Source organism: Homarus americanus, unplaced genomic scaffold, assembly GCF_018991925.1.
Source record: "Homarus americanus isolate GMGI-L3 unplaced genomic scaffold, GMGI_Hamer_2.0 scaffold25195, whole genome shotgun sequence".
NCBI lineage: Eukaryota > Metazoa > Arthropoda > Malacostraca > Decapoda > Nephropidae > Homarus > Homarus americanus.
The window spans coordinates 162,501-178,713 of NW_024750561.1; the positions used below are offsets into that span (position 1 = coordinate 162,501).

Sequence of the window (16,213 nt, forward strand, 5' to 3'; positions counted from 1 at the left end):
ATAAACTTTTCTGAGTTATTAAGAAATATAACAGAATAAGACTAACTGTAAGGAGATCCGTTCAACCTCCTTGGTCTAACACGTACATATACATAACAGAACCCTGAGTAAGTAAACTGTGAGTAGGCAAACAATGACTCAGCTCCTGGGAATAACATGGTATGGATAGGTTAGGTTAGGTTAGGTTAGGTAGCTGCAGGGATAATTACTCAACTAGGATTATTCAGTAATGTATAAAATGGCATTACGTGATGGCTTGAGACGGCCATTATTGCACCATTAACATGACATAATGCTCATATTGGCGCCGTCGTCTCATAGTTTAATCCTAATATGCCAAAATAATCCTGGTTTATAAAAGGTTTTCTTATTCTGTTTTAAGCAAAGTGTATTCCTTCAACTTTGGTTTAATATATCATTGGTTTTGAGAGAAAATACTTAGTGATAAGAAGAAAATGTATGTATGTATGTATATATATGTATGTATGTATGTATGTATGTATGTATGTATGTATGTATGTATGTATGTATGTACCAACCAACCACCCTATATATCTATCTAGAGGGACAACCAACCCGTCACCTGGACCTGATGACCAACACGCCCAGGTAATGACATATGACTCGTGCACCTGTCTCTCACCTGTTGACTAATATAATAGATAGATAGATAAATAGATATATAGATAGATAGATAGATAGATAGATGGACAAATATATAGATATTAAGTTTCTACTGTTATGATGTACGGTGGGTAATTAAGGTGTTAATCTGTTTGTATTTTATATTTATTTTGTGATCTATTTAAGTTACCCCTCCCGTCTTCTCCTCTGATTTACGTTTTCTTTCACTATTACCAATTTCTTAACCCTGACAATAACATCTCTATTATCTGTGTCTATTTCTTGACTTAGTTTCCAATTATCTAATCGTAAAATCGAGTTGAATTCTTGTTATTTATTTTTAGCTCAGGTGGGCATTACCTGGGCTTTACCTGTCATTAGTGTGGCTAATTATATTCCTTTCGGGGATATTTATGTCCACGAAAATGCAGCCATTTTTCACCTGCAGTTGCAAGAGAAAATTAACCTCCCGGTAACTCATGTGTGTGTGTGTGTGTGTGTGTTGTTCATCATAACGTGTTGCTGGCCGGGAGTGTTGTACATTAAGACTTGGATTTTATAACTTCATAAATACTGAAGCCATTTTGGTTTTGTTTTCTTCTGCCTCTGAACTCTGATACACTCAACTCTAACACACTCAACTCTGACACACTCAACTCTGACACACTCAACTCTAACACACTCAACTCTAACACACTCAACTCTAACACACTCAACTCTGACACATTCCACTCTAACACACTCAACTCTGACACACTCAACTCTGACACACTCAACTCTAACACACTCAACTCTAACACACTCAACTCTAACACACTCAACTCTGACACACTCAACTCTGATACACTCAACTCTAACACACTCATCTCTGATACACTCATGAGGTGATTTACTTATTACACACCAACGCAATTCTTTCTCTCTCTCTCTCTATTTATTCATTTCTCTCTTCCTCTCTCCATTTATCCATTTCTCTCAATATCTATCTATCTATTCTCTTCCACTCAACTCTTTTCCCCACTTTCTCATTCACCACCTCATTCTCCTCCCTCTCACTTCATTCTTCTCCCTCTCACTTCATTCTCCTCCCTCTCACCTCATTCTCATCCCTCTCACTTCATTCTCCTCCCTCTCACCTCATTCTCCTCCCTCTCACTTCATTCTCCTCCCTCTCACCTCACTCTCCTCCCTCTCATTTACCAATACTCCAGTTTATTACACATATCACAGAGGCTGCTGTATATTTTGCGTAATTTTCACTTCTAATATCATTCTCTCTCTCTCTCTCTCTCTCTCTCTCTCTCTCTCTTCTATCTACCCTTTCATTCATTTTCCTCCTCACACCATCACCTTAAATCTCCCTGCCAGGTCGAGCTGTTCCCCAGAGTACTCTCCCTAACTCAGCCTTTCTCTCTCTCTCTGTTTACTCTCACCACCACTATAACGGCAGCTCTCTCTCTCTCTCTCTCTCTCTCTCTCTCACAATGTACTTGAGGGTTAGATATTAACATTCTTAAGGCGGAAAAACACATCATTATGGTCTTGTGCCGACTTATACACGACCACCATACGCCATGTCATGTGAGCGCCAACTGTTGACTGAACACGAAACTATAAATGTTGACGTTTGAGCGCCCTTTATGAACAGATAAGGGGGTTACTACGTTACGAGCACATTTAATCAACGTCTATAGCTGAATAAACCAACATCAGCAGTTATGTGAGATGTTCATAGTTGATAACGCAAGAAAACATTAATTAAGCACCACCTTCCGGCGAAAAACAGAACCATTGATCAAGAGGAGGAGAGCACCATCTATACGGTGAGGGTAAGCAAAAGGTTTATAGAATACTCTTTACTGTAGGTCTTTAGAGGGTAAACAAAGGAAGGAGAGTACACCTCCTTCTCCTCAGCCCAACCACATTGAGGCGCTGTGCTACTGGGCGTCTCTTTATGGCGCAGCATTAGTCTGTGCCTCTATCTTTACGGCGTTGCCTTTAGGACCCACTCGTGGCTCATCTGCTTAACTCTGGGATTATGTGAGCCGCTCTGCTACCATAACCCCCCCCCCCCAGTGCTTCGTTGATACACCCACTGTTTAAAAGCCCTGGATCTCCTGCTTTTATCTTTACCACACCGTATATCTACCACACCATATATCTACCACACCATATATACATCTAATACCATTCACCTTACCGAGCTGCCCTTCCACTCACATAGTCTAGTCCCTATTGTATATATATTTATGGGTTATAATTAGTAAGAGTTTTAGATGCAATAAAGTGCTTTACAGTGATGTATTTCTGTATGTGTGTTAGTCTTCTTGGTGGTCTATCTCTCTTAGGGATTTAGTATAGTGACCCTTGGTACCTCACTTAGGGACCTTAGTCTTGATACCTCACATGACCCTCAGCCTTGGTACCTCACATATGGACGTCAGCCTTGGTACCTCATTTGAACCCCAGTCTTGGTACCTCACATGACCCTCAGCCTTGGTACCTCACATGACCCTCAGCCTTGGTACCTCACATATGGACGTCAGCCTTGGTACCTCACATGACCCACAGCATTGGTACCTCACATGGACGTCAGCCTTGGTACCTCACCTCGTAACTCCTCGTCTTCAGTACCTCACACACGCTCATCTCAATGGTACCCCTCAACTCTGGTACAAGACTCAAGCTTCAATGTCGGTACTTCCCTAACCTTAGCACCAGACTTAGCATAACTAACTTAACTCTCTCTCTAAATTAAACACAAACTGCATACTATATTACTCTTGCTTTAGTCTCACCATCCTCAGTCGGAGCTCTAGGGAGACGGGGGAGATGTATATAATAGCGAGTGGTCACGAAACACGAGATAATGAGGTCCCCGATATGCACTGTCTCCCACCATGAATAACTAATGAGAATGAACTGACCTACCATAACTTAACCTAACCTAACCAAACCTAGCCAAACCTTTGCTAAACTAGCTTACCTTAACCTAACCCAACCTTTGCTAAACTAACCTAACCTGACTCTTAATACGAAAGATTTCAATTTTTTTTTTTGATGTTTTGTTTCTTCAATTAGTCTCTCGTTGTGGTTAATGTTACATTGTATCATTGTTCTTCACTTTACCATTGTTGTTTTTTACCTGTACTGTCTAGGTAATACAGGTACAGTACATTGGTAATTGTATATCTGCATTGTCTACATACAAGCTAAACCAATTGTTAACTTGGATGATGATAATACTGAATAAATATTAATAACATTACTATTATTATTACTATTATTATTACTATTATTATTATTATTATTATTATTATTATTATTATTATTATTATTATTACATCTCTCTCGCCATGTATAACGTCTATGTCGATATAATACTGTACCACCGCTTTTAACACATGTGATCTTTAAACACATATTGTCAGTACATAAAATATAAAGATGGAGGTATAATGTATTGACTAGAGGATCAGGTATATTAACGTATATAAAACCATATAAAATACTAAGCCATATTATATTTTCATTTGAACTTATCATTGAAAATATAACACTTTTAATCTATTATATTTTTCAACAGATTGTAACTATTAAAAAATTATTACATTAACACTGGAATAAAAACAATTTGACAGTATTATCCACCACCAATGGAACACTGTGATGTGATACCTTGGACATAATTGAAACTGTTAAATTCTTCACCAAAATCTCGCTCAAATAACGTGACTGAATATTACTGTTATGGCTTCAGTGAATAACTCGGCAAAAGGGAAAAAAATAGCTATTAATGTTTGTTTGGGAATTAATTTTGTTTCGTGAATTTGGTAAACCTTTTTGTTATAGAGTAAACATCCTAATGCTAACTTACTGTAAACATAACTTAATATAACTGAACTTAACATAATCTACAATAATTAAGATTTAACTTTATCGAAAATTAATCTAACTTAAAGTAACCAAAATCAGGCTTAAATTGTTTTAATTGACCTGACTTAACGTAACCTAACCTAAAGAAAATCTTATTAATAATAGTAAAAAATCTGAAATACCGTAGCAAAGGAATAATTATGCCATTATCAAATTATTAAAACCAGAGACAATATTTATCACACAATTTCCAAGATAATTTGCCGGGCTTTGAAGTAGAGGAAATATATGGGATAAAATGCTATAAAAAAACACCAAACAAACCTTTAAAAACCTTACCCAACCTTTCCTAATTAGTAAACAGGTTAAGAATCACTTTCTAGTTTGTTACTCCTCATCTGAACACCTAAACCAACACCCATCACACACTAAACACAGAAAACACTAATAAGGTAAAGCTTTTTAGTTGTAGTATTTTAATAAGTTAGGAATGGTTAGGTAAGGTTATCAAAGAGTTGTTTGGTGTTCTTATTAGTATCTTACCCCATAGTTTCCCCCTACTTCAAAACCCGGTAAATTTTCTTGTAAGTTTTATGTTATATCTATTTATTATAAAAGAATAATCAATTATAAAATTACAAGGTCATCACGGACTGTTTGCTGCAGAAGTTAGTATACTCACCTTAGCGGGGTTGTGGCGTTCTGTGAGGCGTGAGACACTTTTCCACACTTTAATCATGGAACTATCCTGTTTAATAACTTTCTGGTCCTTCCACAAAATAAATTTCAACTTGGAAGTTGTTCAAACATGTATTTATTAAAAAAAAATGTCGGATAAACCCATAATGGAGCAAATTTAAGCAAAATTCCGCGGACACCGGTCAACAGTAACCACCGACATATTTTCACAGCCATTACGGTAGTGGTCAACTCAAGCACCAAACTGTTACTAATTTACCGAGATCACTAACTTTACCCTCTGAAAGAAATGTGTTATATATTAATCTACATTTTGTTCTAGCAAATTTATATCCCAATTAAAAATAATCGGTAGTTCCCCTCCACCCCCCCCTGGTAAGACTGATATACCGATTATTTATCTTTGATTCTATGGGATATTAAATATTTCTTACAACAAAATGTAGATTAATATATAACACATTTCTTTCAGAGGATAAAGTTAGTGATCTCGGTAAATTAGGTAGCAGTTTGGTGCTTGAGTTGACCACTACCGTAATGGCGTGTGTGAACATATGTCGGTGGTTACTGTTGACCGGTGTCCGCGGAATTTTGCTTAAATTTGCTCTATTACGGGTTTATCCGACATTTTTTTTTCTTAAAGACTTACAGGAATATTCTTCAAACAAACTCCGAGTTGAAATTTATTTTGAAGAAGGACCAGAAAGTTATTAAACAGGAACTAGTGTTTTAAGCCATTACCAACTGCTACTATAAACTATCTACTTATTTTGATAACTAACTATAGTGTTTGATGATAAAAGTACCGATAGTTAAGTTACATAAAGTGTGAACTACAGTGTTAACAGGCGTGACAGATGGCAACAACCTCATCCCGGTGAGTACTTGTCTCCATATTAGATGAAGTTTTTATGATACATATGTGATTTCCATAGACAGCTATGCATAATAATAATTTCAAAGGTGAATAACTTGACGATTTTTTGCCAGGTCATGTGTAACATTGCAATGTGGTTAGCTTGAGGGAATCAGACGGAGGTGTGGGGGGAGGGGGGGGGTAACTACCAGTCATGGGTATGTGTAAGTACTGTACTGTACTGTGTAAGTACTGTACTGTACTCCCATATGCTGTGATTATATTTCAAACCATATATATCACTTACATATACATTACATCAATTTCCAAGGCATCCTATAGATAACACTCCTTAACAGATGGGTGATAATTAACGATTATTATACGTATGTAATAGTTATTTTGATTCACATTGTAGGTATAACATACCTCAAACTGTACTTGCCTGTACTATAATTTACATGTGTCGAAGAGGATTGATAGTTTTAAGAGCTTCAGTAAGGTTCAAAGAATAGCCAAAGGGGGTTTCTAAATATTGGTATCGCCATATCAATATCATGTGCTCACTATAATAACACTGACCAGTAACAGAATGCTAAATACTGTACTGTACTACACTGCAGTATACATTAAGTACAGTATAGGTGATTTCTGCCAGAGGGGCGAACAGCAGAATGAGTGGTCTAGGGGGCGAAAAAAAATATGAATAAAAATATAAAAGGAAAAGCTTATATTAATCTACATCACGATGTTGGATAACCAGTTTAAAGATCTTACTGGTTATTACAAAAATACATTAAAAATTTCTTAATTGATTTTATTACTACTGCAGTAGTAGTATACCATAACACGGCATAACAAATTAACAAGATTTGCATTGCTGAAGATATTTTAACCTGCAGTTTTTTCCTTGGACTCTGACAGTGTCTGCCCAAATTACAGTAGTCCTAGTTAAAGAACTTCAATGTAAAATTTTAGATAAAAATTCTGGGTCTGTATTATATAATTAGCTGCCACTATTGTCAGGAGTATCTGACAAATAATGTTCAATTTGCTCAGAAATTCTGCCTTGCAATCATAGTTTCATATTACAGTAGTTGCTTCAGTCTACAACATTTCCAAAGTGTCTCCATTGATGATGCTTCAAGTTCTGAATATGTTAGGAAATGTGAAACATGCTGTTGGACAGACATCACTCAAAGAACTGAACAGAACAACCTGTGAATGGTACTGTACACTGTTGTATATTAATAAGGTTGACAGAGCCAATGTAATATTGAAAGACATACAGGGAAAATTAAAGTATATTCAAAGAAGATATTGCCACCTTTTTTCACGTGTTTAGGCAGTGCCTGCCTGTGTTTGTTATTCTTACATTTCACAATTACTGAACTTTATTTTGTGATAATAAGTTGGGTCAAGTTTTCTTTTTTGCCTTTCTACTTTTAGTTGATGTTAAGTGAAGTTGAAACGAGTCATGTATCCTAATATATGAGAGTTGTCTGGATTGGTTCTTTTGGTTCGTTTTTTTTGTTCAGTTAGGTTTGGTAAAAATTTATTTATCCATTTTTTAATGTTCTTGAGAATAGGAAAAAGTTTTCTTCTGTTGAAGAGTGTAAAAATGTTGCTCATTAACCTGTGCATCTTTTGTGAAGTAGCTATTACGGAGCATGGTAACTCTTTAAAGTTTTCAGTTAATAGTTAGGTTTGGTTAGGTTGGTAATTGTGAAATGTGAGAATAGCAAACATTAGGTTGGCACCGACTATATGCGTGTAAAAACAAACACACAAGGTTATGGCTACTTTGTAAAGCGTACATAAGATGGAGTGACTTCAGACAGTGGTGGAGTTTTTACAAGGTGCAGGTTAAGTCACCCAGAGATGGGGTGAAGACTGTGTTAATTCAATGGCTGTACTGTACTTGTTAAGAGCCTGGCCAGATAGTCTGGGGGTGGCTTTGGATATTAATGAACGAAGGAAAATAATGGGGCAAAAACCTGCAGCAATAAAATTACATACTGTACAGTAAACGCATATGGGTCATCAAATAGAGAAGAAAATTGTATTCTGTGAAAATAACCTGCTATATGGTTCTGTTAGGAGCTTATTTTTTAAGACTGTACATTAGAAGAGGCAGCAAAACAAATTTAACAGGGCACCGGTGCCCAGTACAGTACTGTACAAGTTTTATATAGTGACAGTATTATTATGCAATCTTGCAAATATATATGAATATTTGGATTGTGTCTCCCAAATCATTTTTGAGCTGTTAAGTCTCCCCAAGTTGAAGACAATTTTCATATCCCTCCTTCATGTCACATTTTCAGGTTGTATAGGAACCTGAAAATGTATAGAATATATAAAGCAACCCAGGATTGACAAGTTTTTAATATTTTTTCACTGTACAGGTACTCCTCGACTTACGACCGCCCCAGTCGTACCAAATTGTTTTCAAATTACGTATTTTCGAGTCCCGACGTTGGTGATTGCATTGTGAACTGACAAAATTTTCGTTTGTAATTCCCTTTAAAATGGTTGGCAAGCTTAAAAGTGAGAGTTTTGTGGTGCTGAGAAGAAAAAGAGACACCCATTTTATATTTTATATGTATTATTTTCGCATTTTCGACTTACCACCTGGATTTGGGTCCCTAACCCCGTCGTAAGTCGGGGACTGCCTGTAGTTTATTACTTTATGTACTCTGGTACACTTGTGTTAAGAGCGTTTTGTAATACAGTATTTGAAGTTTTTGGAAAAAACCCCCGAGTCTCTTTTTGTAAATAGTAATGGTGATATCTCCATTACCCGGAACAATTGGTACAGAGTATTTCCAGGAATGAGAGATTTCCGGGTAACAAGACGACTCTCGAAGTCGGAAAAAATTTGCCATCCCCGGAATTATCTCAAAATTTTCCAGAATACTGTAATTCATTATTTTATTTTTCAAAGCCGGAAAAAATACCTCATCCCCGGAATTTTCTGGGTATCAAAAAAGATTTTCTCGGAATTTCCGGACAATGCTCCTGATTTTCATCTCTCAACCCCGGAATAGAAATCTCCCATCTCCAGAATTTTCCGAGTACCGGAAAATATTCTCAGAATTTTTCAGAAAATGTCCCCCTTGGAAAATCATTCCCAAAGCCGCAATTTTCTGGAAAATTCTGGCTTTGAGAACGATTTTCCGAGAAAATTTCAATTCCGGCTATCAGAGAATTCCGGTTAAGAGGGATTCTGGTTAACAGATCTATTAGTATCTCTGTTAGCTGGAATCCCCATTGGCCGGAGCTCTACAATACCCAGAATTGAAATTGGCTCGGATTTTTTCCAGAAAAATTCTTTTAATTCTGGTTCTGTGAATGAGTTTCCGAGGTTGAAAATCAGACAGTGCGTCTGGTTTCCAGAAAATCTCTTTTTTGGGGGGGTCTGGGAGCAAGTTCCGAAGATGAAATAATGATTACGGTAATTCTGGTAAATTCCGGAAACCTCTCCCCATTTTTTTTCTGGGACTGGGAGCAAATTTTGAGGATGAAATGATGCACAATTTCCGGAAAATTCCGAGAAACTTTTCCCAGTTCCCGGAAAAGTTACGGAGATGTGGGATTTCTCCAGGTTTGAGAGAGTCGTCTCATTACCTGGAAATATCTCATCCCTGGAAGAGTTCTGCAACAATTATTTTGGCTAATGGAGATATCACTTATACTGTAAAGTTAGAAGTTCAATACCGGAATATAATTTCTGTCCACAGTAAAAAATAAGTAAATCATCATGACTTACACAAGCTACTGTCTCTGAAATCATATAAAGATTATTTCCATTTATAACTAAAAATAATCTATGGTTCCTGAGCTACGGTAGTATGAATAATTAGAATGATTAATTTTAATGATTTTTGTGACTTTATTTCATGATGATAGGTTAGGTTAGGTTTTCTTTTTGGTTTTTCTTCCTACTTGAAGTTATGGCAAGGTGAAAAGGTCAGGTATCTTGTTATACAAATCATCAGGGTTGGTTCTTTTGGTTTTTCTCTTTTTGGTTAGGTTAGCTTGGTGTTTTTGATATGTAAGGACAGCAAATATGGGGAGGCACCAACTGTACTCATACTAGAAATACATGGTAATACTCACTTTGTAAAACAATAATACAACACATCAATATTTCCTCAAAATAACCTAATTTTAGGCACTGAAACCAAATTGTGAAAACTTCAATGGAATCTTATAATGGGAATTGTAATGCTAAAAGTACAATAAGATTAATTGTCAACAGTATTAAACTAATAAATCATCAGGGTTTACACAAGTGACTTGATATAATATAATGATGATTGTCATTTAAAATTAATCTGTGGTTGCTGAGCTGGTGTGAACTCTTAGCATGGTTAATCTTAATGATTTTATTGACTTGGTGAAGGGCTGTATTTTAGAGTTTCACCAACCACGTTAACAATACCAGAAGTTCCAGGAACAGTGATATTTTGAATAACTTACATGTTATCATCATCTAAGTCTTATATAGTGATCATGGGGTCATAAAAGGGTCATGTAAAATAAGGAAGGGCAACAGTCTATTGCCTGAGACCAAAACTATATTATGAGACCATATACAACTGTCAATTGAGTTAAGTAATGTTACTTACACTGTATTATGTGGCTGTGTACACCTACAGTATCTAACACTCTATAATTTGGTTTAAACATGAAAGAATATCTTTGGGTAGGTAACTTTATTCAACAGAGATGTTGATTCTGTACAGTACTGCTGCACTTGAACTCATCAAGGTCCACTCTATGTACTGCTTTTAAGCCAAATATCTGGTGGCACTGTAATCTTCTTTTTCTCTTTAAACATGTTTGTTTGCTTATCATACTGGGTACTGTTCATTCATAAGTGGATTTTCCTTATAAAAATAACAGAATATGTGGCTTGCAAAAGGCTTACCCCTCTCACTAAAATAGTGCAGTATTGGTGACTTTCCCCTCAATTATGGGATATCTCCTAAGTTATGGGGTGAACAAACATTTTGCATACCATTTGAATTTGGGGAGTAGAGTGGGGCCCACAAATTGACTTCAAACATACAGCCGTTACTGCCAAAAGTTGTGGGTTTTTAAAACACAACTTAAAATGAATACAAATTATTATTTAAGCTAAACTTAAGACAATGTACTGTACAAACATAACACCATAAGTGTTTTATTCTTTCAGCATAACACTTTTATGCAACACTTCTGAAAAAAAATCATCACATGCATAAATAGTATTTTACACTATAAAATTACACGTACAGTACTGTACAATACAGGTACATGTACATTATTAATGAACTAAACTAATTTAACATAAAAAATGCAGAAGTACATACGGGCAGTCCTGGGTTAAGTATGAGTTATGTCCCTACGGATGTTCATAAGTCAAAACATACCCTATGTGCATACCGTACTTACAGAACAATGTTTAAATTCGCACTATATCATAGCCTAAGTCCTTATATACTCCTAAAATCACTTAATTTAAGAGGAAAGATGAAAAAGAATGACAAAATACTGTACAAGTAATCCTCGAGTTACGACCGTCCGACTTACGAACACCCACACTTACGAGCAGGATCCCAATAGCTACATTTTCCTTATTCTATATTGTTTAACATCAATTTATTTACAGTATTTACATTATTTGTTATGTAGGGAATATTACTGTTGTTTCGTATGGGTAAGGTTGTGCCTTAACATAACTTAAACTACGGAATTAACACTGTTCTGACTTACGAACAACTCGACTTACGATCAGGTTCCAAGAACGTATCCCTGTCCTAAGTCGGGGAATGCCTGTACAGTAAAAACAAAAAACAAAAGCATAAAACATCAGGTAAATAAAATATTGTAAATTTAAAGCTTAACTTCATGGGATCTTGTTTGTATCGGCGGATGTTCCTAAATCAGACGTATGTAACCTGGGTACCTCCTGTATACACTTGCATAATACCTTATATTATGTAACATTAATAAGCCTCCATTAAACTGAATGCACTTTATTGATTAAAATAAAATAAAACAACATACAGGCAGTCCCCGGGTTACGTATGGACATTCTTGGGTCAAAACACATACCCTATGTTCATACCTTACTGACAGAACAAAGTTTAAAATCCCACTATATCATAGCCTAAGTTCTTATATACACACAAAAAACCCCACCAAATTTAAGAAAACAAGAGGAAATAGAATGACAAAATACAGTAAATGGAAGTAAAAAATAAGTCTGATGATGGTAGTAGGCAGCTACCAAACAAGGAAGTACTACCGCTTCGGAGGATATTGGAAGCATAATGTGTTGTCTAATGTGCCTGGTGGACAAATCCTGCAAAAAAAAGAAATATATATTATGGGACCTCGTTCATATCGGCAGATGTTCGTAAATCAGATATACGTAGGTAACCCGCGGACCTGCTACTGTACACCACACACAGGTGTTTATACACATGCATAAAATACCTATTAAAATACAATATTCACTTGTTAATTGCGACTGATTGGTTCATGATAAACCCTGTGGTTGACAAATCTGCTGTTGGCAAGACTAAAGGCTTTTGGAAAATAAGGGGTTAGGTTCCATGACTGCAGATAACACTTGTCAATTCCTGAGTTGCCTGTTCTTTCACTAAACCAAACCTGTAAAGTACATTTAATTAAATTTAAATTAAGTACATATAAAATAGATTAATATAAATTAAAAATAAATATAAATTTTACAGTACAGGAATATTTACCCACTGACGCTATACTCTCCCCACCTGCTAATCTATCAAGCATTTCTATTATTTTCTGTCACTACTTTCCTTGCCCTTTGCATTTTCTTCTCACCTTTATCACTAACTCTCAATGAATGCTTTGGGCAAAATCAATGTTATTACAGTAGAAAATAGTCCAGAGGATACAGAGCTATGAGAACGCAACACTGGGAGAGAGTGGCGGGAGATTGGACATTGTACGGAGGAATACCGAACGTTACTGTTAAACTATGGACGTTGTGCTAATCTGTGGATAAAAAAGACTTAATGCCGTGGCTGGTGAAATGGTATACAGAGTAAAATCTGTGGATACATGGAATCCACAGTTGGTGAGGGTCTACTGTATATGGAAACATATGCATAATAATAAAAGACCTTACAATCACATTTACCTGAGTGATCATAATAAAATAAACAATCTCTTATAGTACTCCACAAAATACACTCAATAGTGAATCTGGACTTCAAGAGACAATTAATTAAATATCTGCAAATTTTTCATGGGGACAATAAGTACCGTAATGCAATACCTTCAAACTTTTCAATACAGGTACCTGAAATGTTACAGTATGGTATTGGAACACATAATTTCTGAATTCCTGAATTTAAATGCTGCACACAATTTAACAAAGAATCAAGTGCAGAATTTCACTTACAATCAGTCATTTTCTAGCAGACACTGTATCAAGAAAATTCTACCATAACTTTTTATAGTATTACACTGAATAGCACCATGTACTGTACTGTACTGTACTGTTCAACCATGAGACTTGTAACCACCTTATAAAGAGAGTTTTTTGTCTATGTTCTCTATAATACAGTTGGTCACTTCCACATTCCTGCAAAAGTATAATTATTACAGCCTGCACATTTATAACCACTCAATACACAGTGGCTCTCACACACAAACCTGCAAGAGCATTACTTATACAGAATGACCATTAAAAGATAATAAGTGCACAGCAGCTCTTTCTACTGGATATAATACTGTTACAGTGGTTTATTGAACAAAGTAATACCTTTCACACAGTAATAAATTCCACAATGTTGATATATCCACTCACCACAATGTTGATATATCCACTCACCACAATGTTGATATATCCACTCACCACAATGTTGATATATCCACTCACCACAATGTTGATATATCCACTCACCACAATGTTGATATATCCACTCACCACAATGTTGATATATCCACTCACCACAATGTTGATATATCCACTCACCACAATGTTGATATATCCACTCACCACAATGTTGATATATCCACTCACCACAATGCTGATATATCCACTCACCACAATGTTGATATATCCACTCACCACAATGTTGATATATCCACTCACCACAATGTTGATATAGCCACTCACCACAATGTTGATGGGTATGGTGCACAATATTGTTAACGCAGGTAATCCTGGAGGAGATGGCTAACACCACAAGGCGTTGATCAATTTCCTTCCTCCTATCCACAGACATTCTTATCATTAAATTAAGTATTTTAAAAGAAGTGACATTTATTAGAACCTAATAAAACCTGACCTAATGAACCAAAAAAAAACTCTACCTAACCTTACCTAATTTCCTGTCGAGGGGGGGGAGGGATCCCCCCCACCATATTAAACAGAAAGTACTTATTTTGGTATCTGGTACTAATGAGAGCAACGTTGAAGCATTATGGTGTAATTTTAAAATTTTTGTGGATGTGATAATACGCTAGGTATAACACTTGACATCATCACTGTTGGCAGAGAATACTGCCTGATTTTCACTTGATATTGGTAACTGTATATGCTACTGTGATGCGATGTGGCGCTGTGACTACCCCTCCACTCATAAGTTCCTAGCAGCAAATATTGTACAGTATATCACTGGGGATCTCTCACCTTGCGACAGGCTCAGGTCACACCACCAAACACAGATGGGCCTCATGGTGACCATTCTTAGGGCAACAAGGTCACAGATAAAGGTTCTCCAAATTCCCCTCGTTCCTTCCCTCACCAACTCTGGGATACCAGCCTCACAAGATTCCTGCAAAAATAACCAATATTTTTACTGCTTATACCTTCAGTGATCTACACATGTTTACACATAATATTCACCTTTACCCAGCAAGTCAGTCAAATACTTACTTTAATTACAACGATAATTCTCAGGAAGTCGGGGCTAGGAAGTCGGGGATGACGATCTTTGTTTACAATAATTTCACGGCTCAGCAGCAGACAGAGTGACCAACCCCCGTGACACACTATTTCAGGAGTACCACACTCGCCAAATTCAAATATTATTAAACCCTCCCCTATAACATACTATATATATATATATATATATATATATATATATATATATATATATCAATACCCCACCAGCTGTGATCCTGGTAGCCGGAGGTGTGCTGATTATATGTAGAAGTCCGTGTTTATTGGGCTAATGAAATATATATATATATATATATATATATATATATATATATATATATATATATATATATATATATATATATATATATATATATATATATATATATATATATATATATATATATATATATATATATATATATATATATATATATATTTTATATATATATATATATATATGTATGTAAATATATATATATATATATATATATATATATATATGTATATATATAAAGAATAAATTTGTCTTTAAATTACCATAGAAACAGGGAAAGGTTAAATGTACAAGTACGGTAAAACTAGTTATCAAGGCTATTACCTTAGCAATTGGGCAAATTAGAATACAGGTACAATAGGTATTGTGATAAACCCCTCTTCCCAGCATTTATATTCCAATGAAATGTTCAGACTATAGTTGTGGAGACAGTTTACTAGTGCTGTAGTAAGTACCACGTGAAGAACCATAATTATCTCAACTTGTCGATGAGTTTCATAAACCTTTAATCTAACACTGGTTTATGTTTTTACAGGTTGAGGCATCAGTACATGGTAAGTACATATTGTCGGTTTTAGAGCTGTAGGGTTATATTATAGGGCACAGTTTTGAAACACTATATACAGTCAATGATTTATTTGTTCCAGGGATTAAAAACTCACTAATACAATATTTAAGGTTTATAAAGTGGGGATAGACTTTACATACTGAGTCTTGCTTTATCCGGGAGCAGATTTTATTTTAATTTGTTTATTGTTGCAGTTTACTAACACTGCTGACCGTTCAGTACTGGAGACCTCGCGGTGGTAATGTCAGGTACTGAGATAAATCAAGACTTATAGCCATGTTAGCTCTAAGGTTAGGTTAGGTTAGGTTAGGTTAGGTTTGTTTAAAAGTATATTTAACACTTAGACTCATTTATGGAGCTGTTTCAGGTGGAGGTAAGGTTCAT

The 16,213-nt window shown here is 35.7% G+C and overlaps 1 long non-coding RNA gene across 1 annotated transcript; it reads right to left on the bottom strand.

Moving 5' to 3' along the window:
• Window positions 1-11,172: 11,172 nt before the first annotated feature.
• LOC121854109 lies at window positions 11,173-15,103 on the bottom strand. Its single transcript, XR_006086477.1, has 3 exons — window positions 14,979-15,103; window positions 14,733-14,877; window positions 11,173-12,410 (listed from the first exon to the last, which is right to left on the bottom strand). It is a non-coding gene; the product is annotated as an uncharacterized LOC121854109 (long non-coding RNA).
• Between the last annotated feature and the right edge of the window lie 1,110 nt (window positions 15,104-16,213).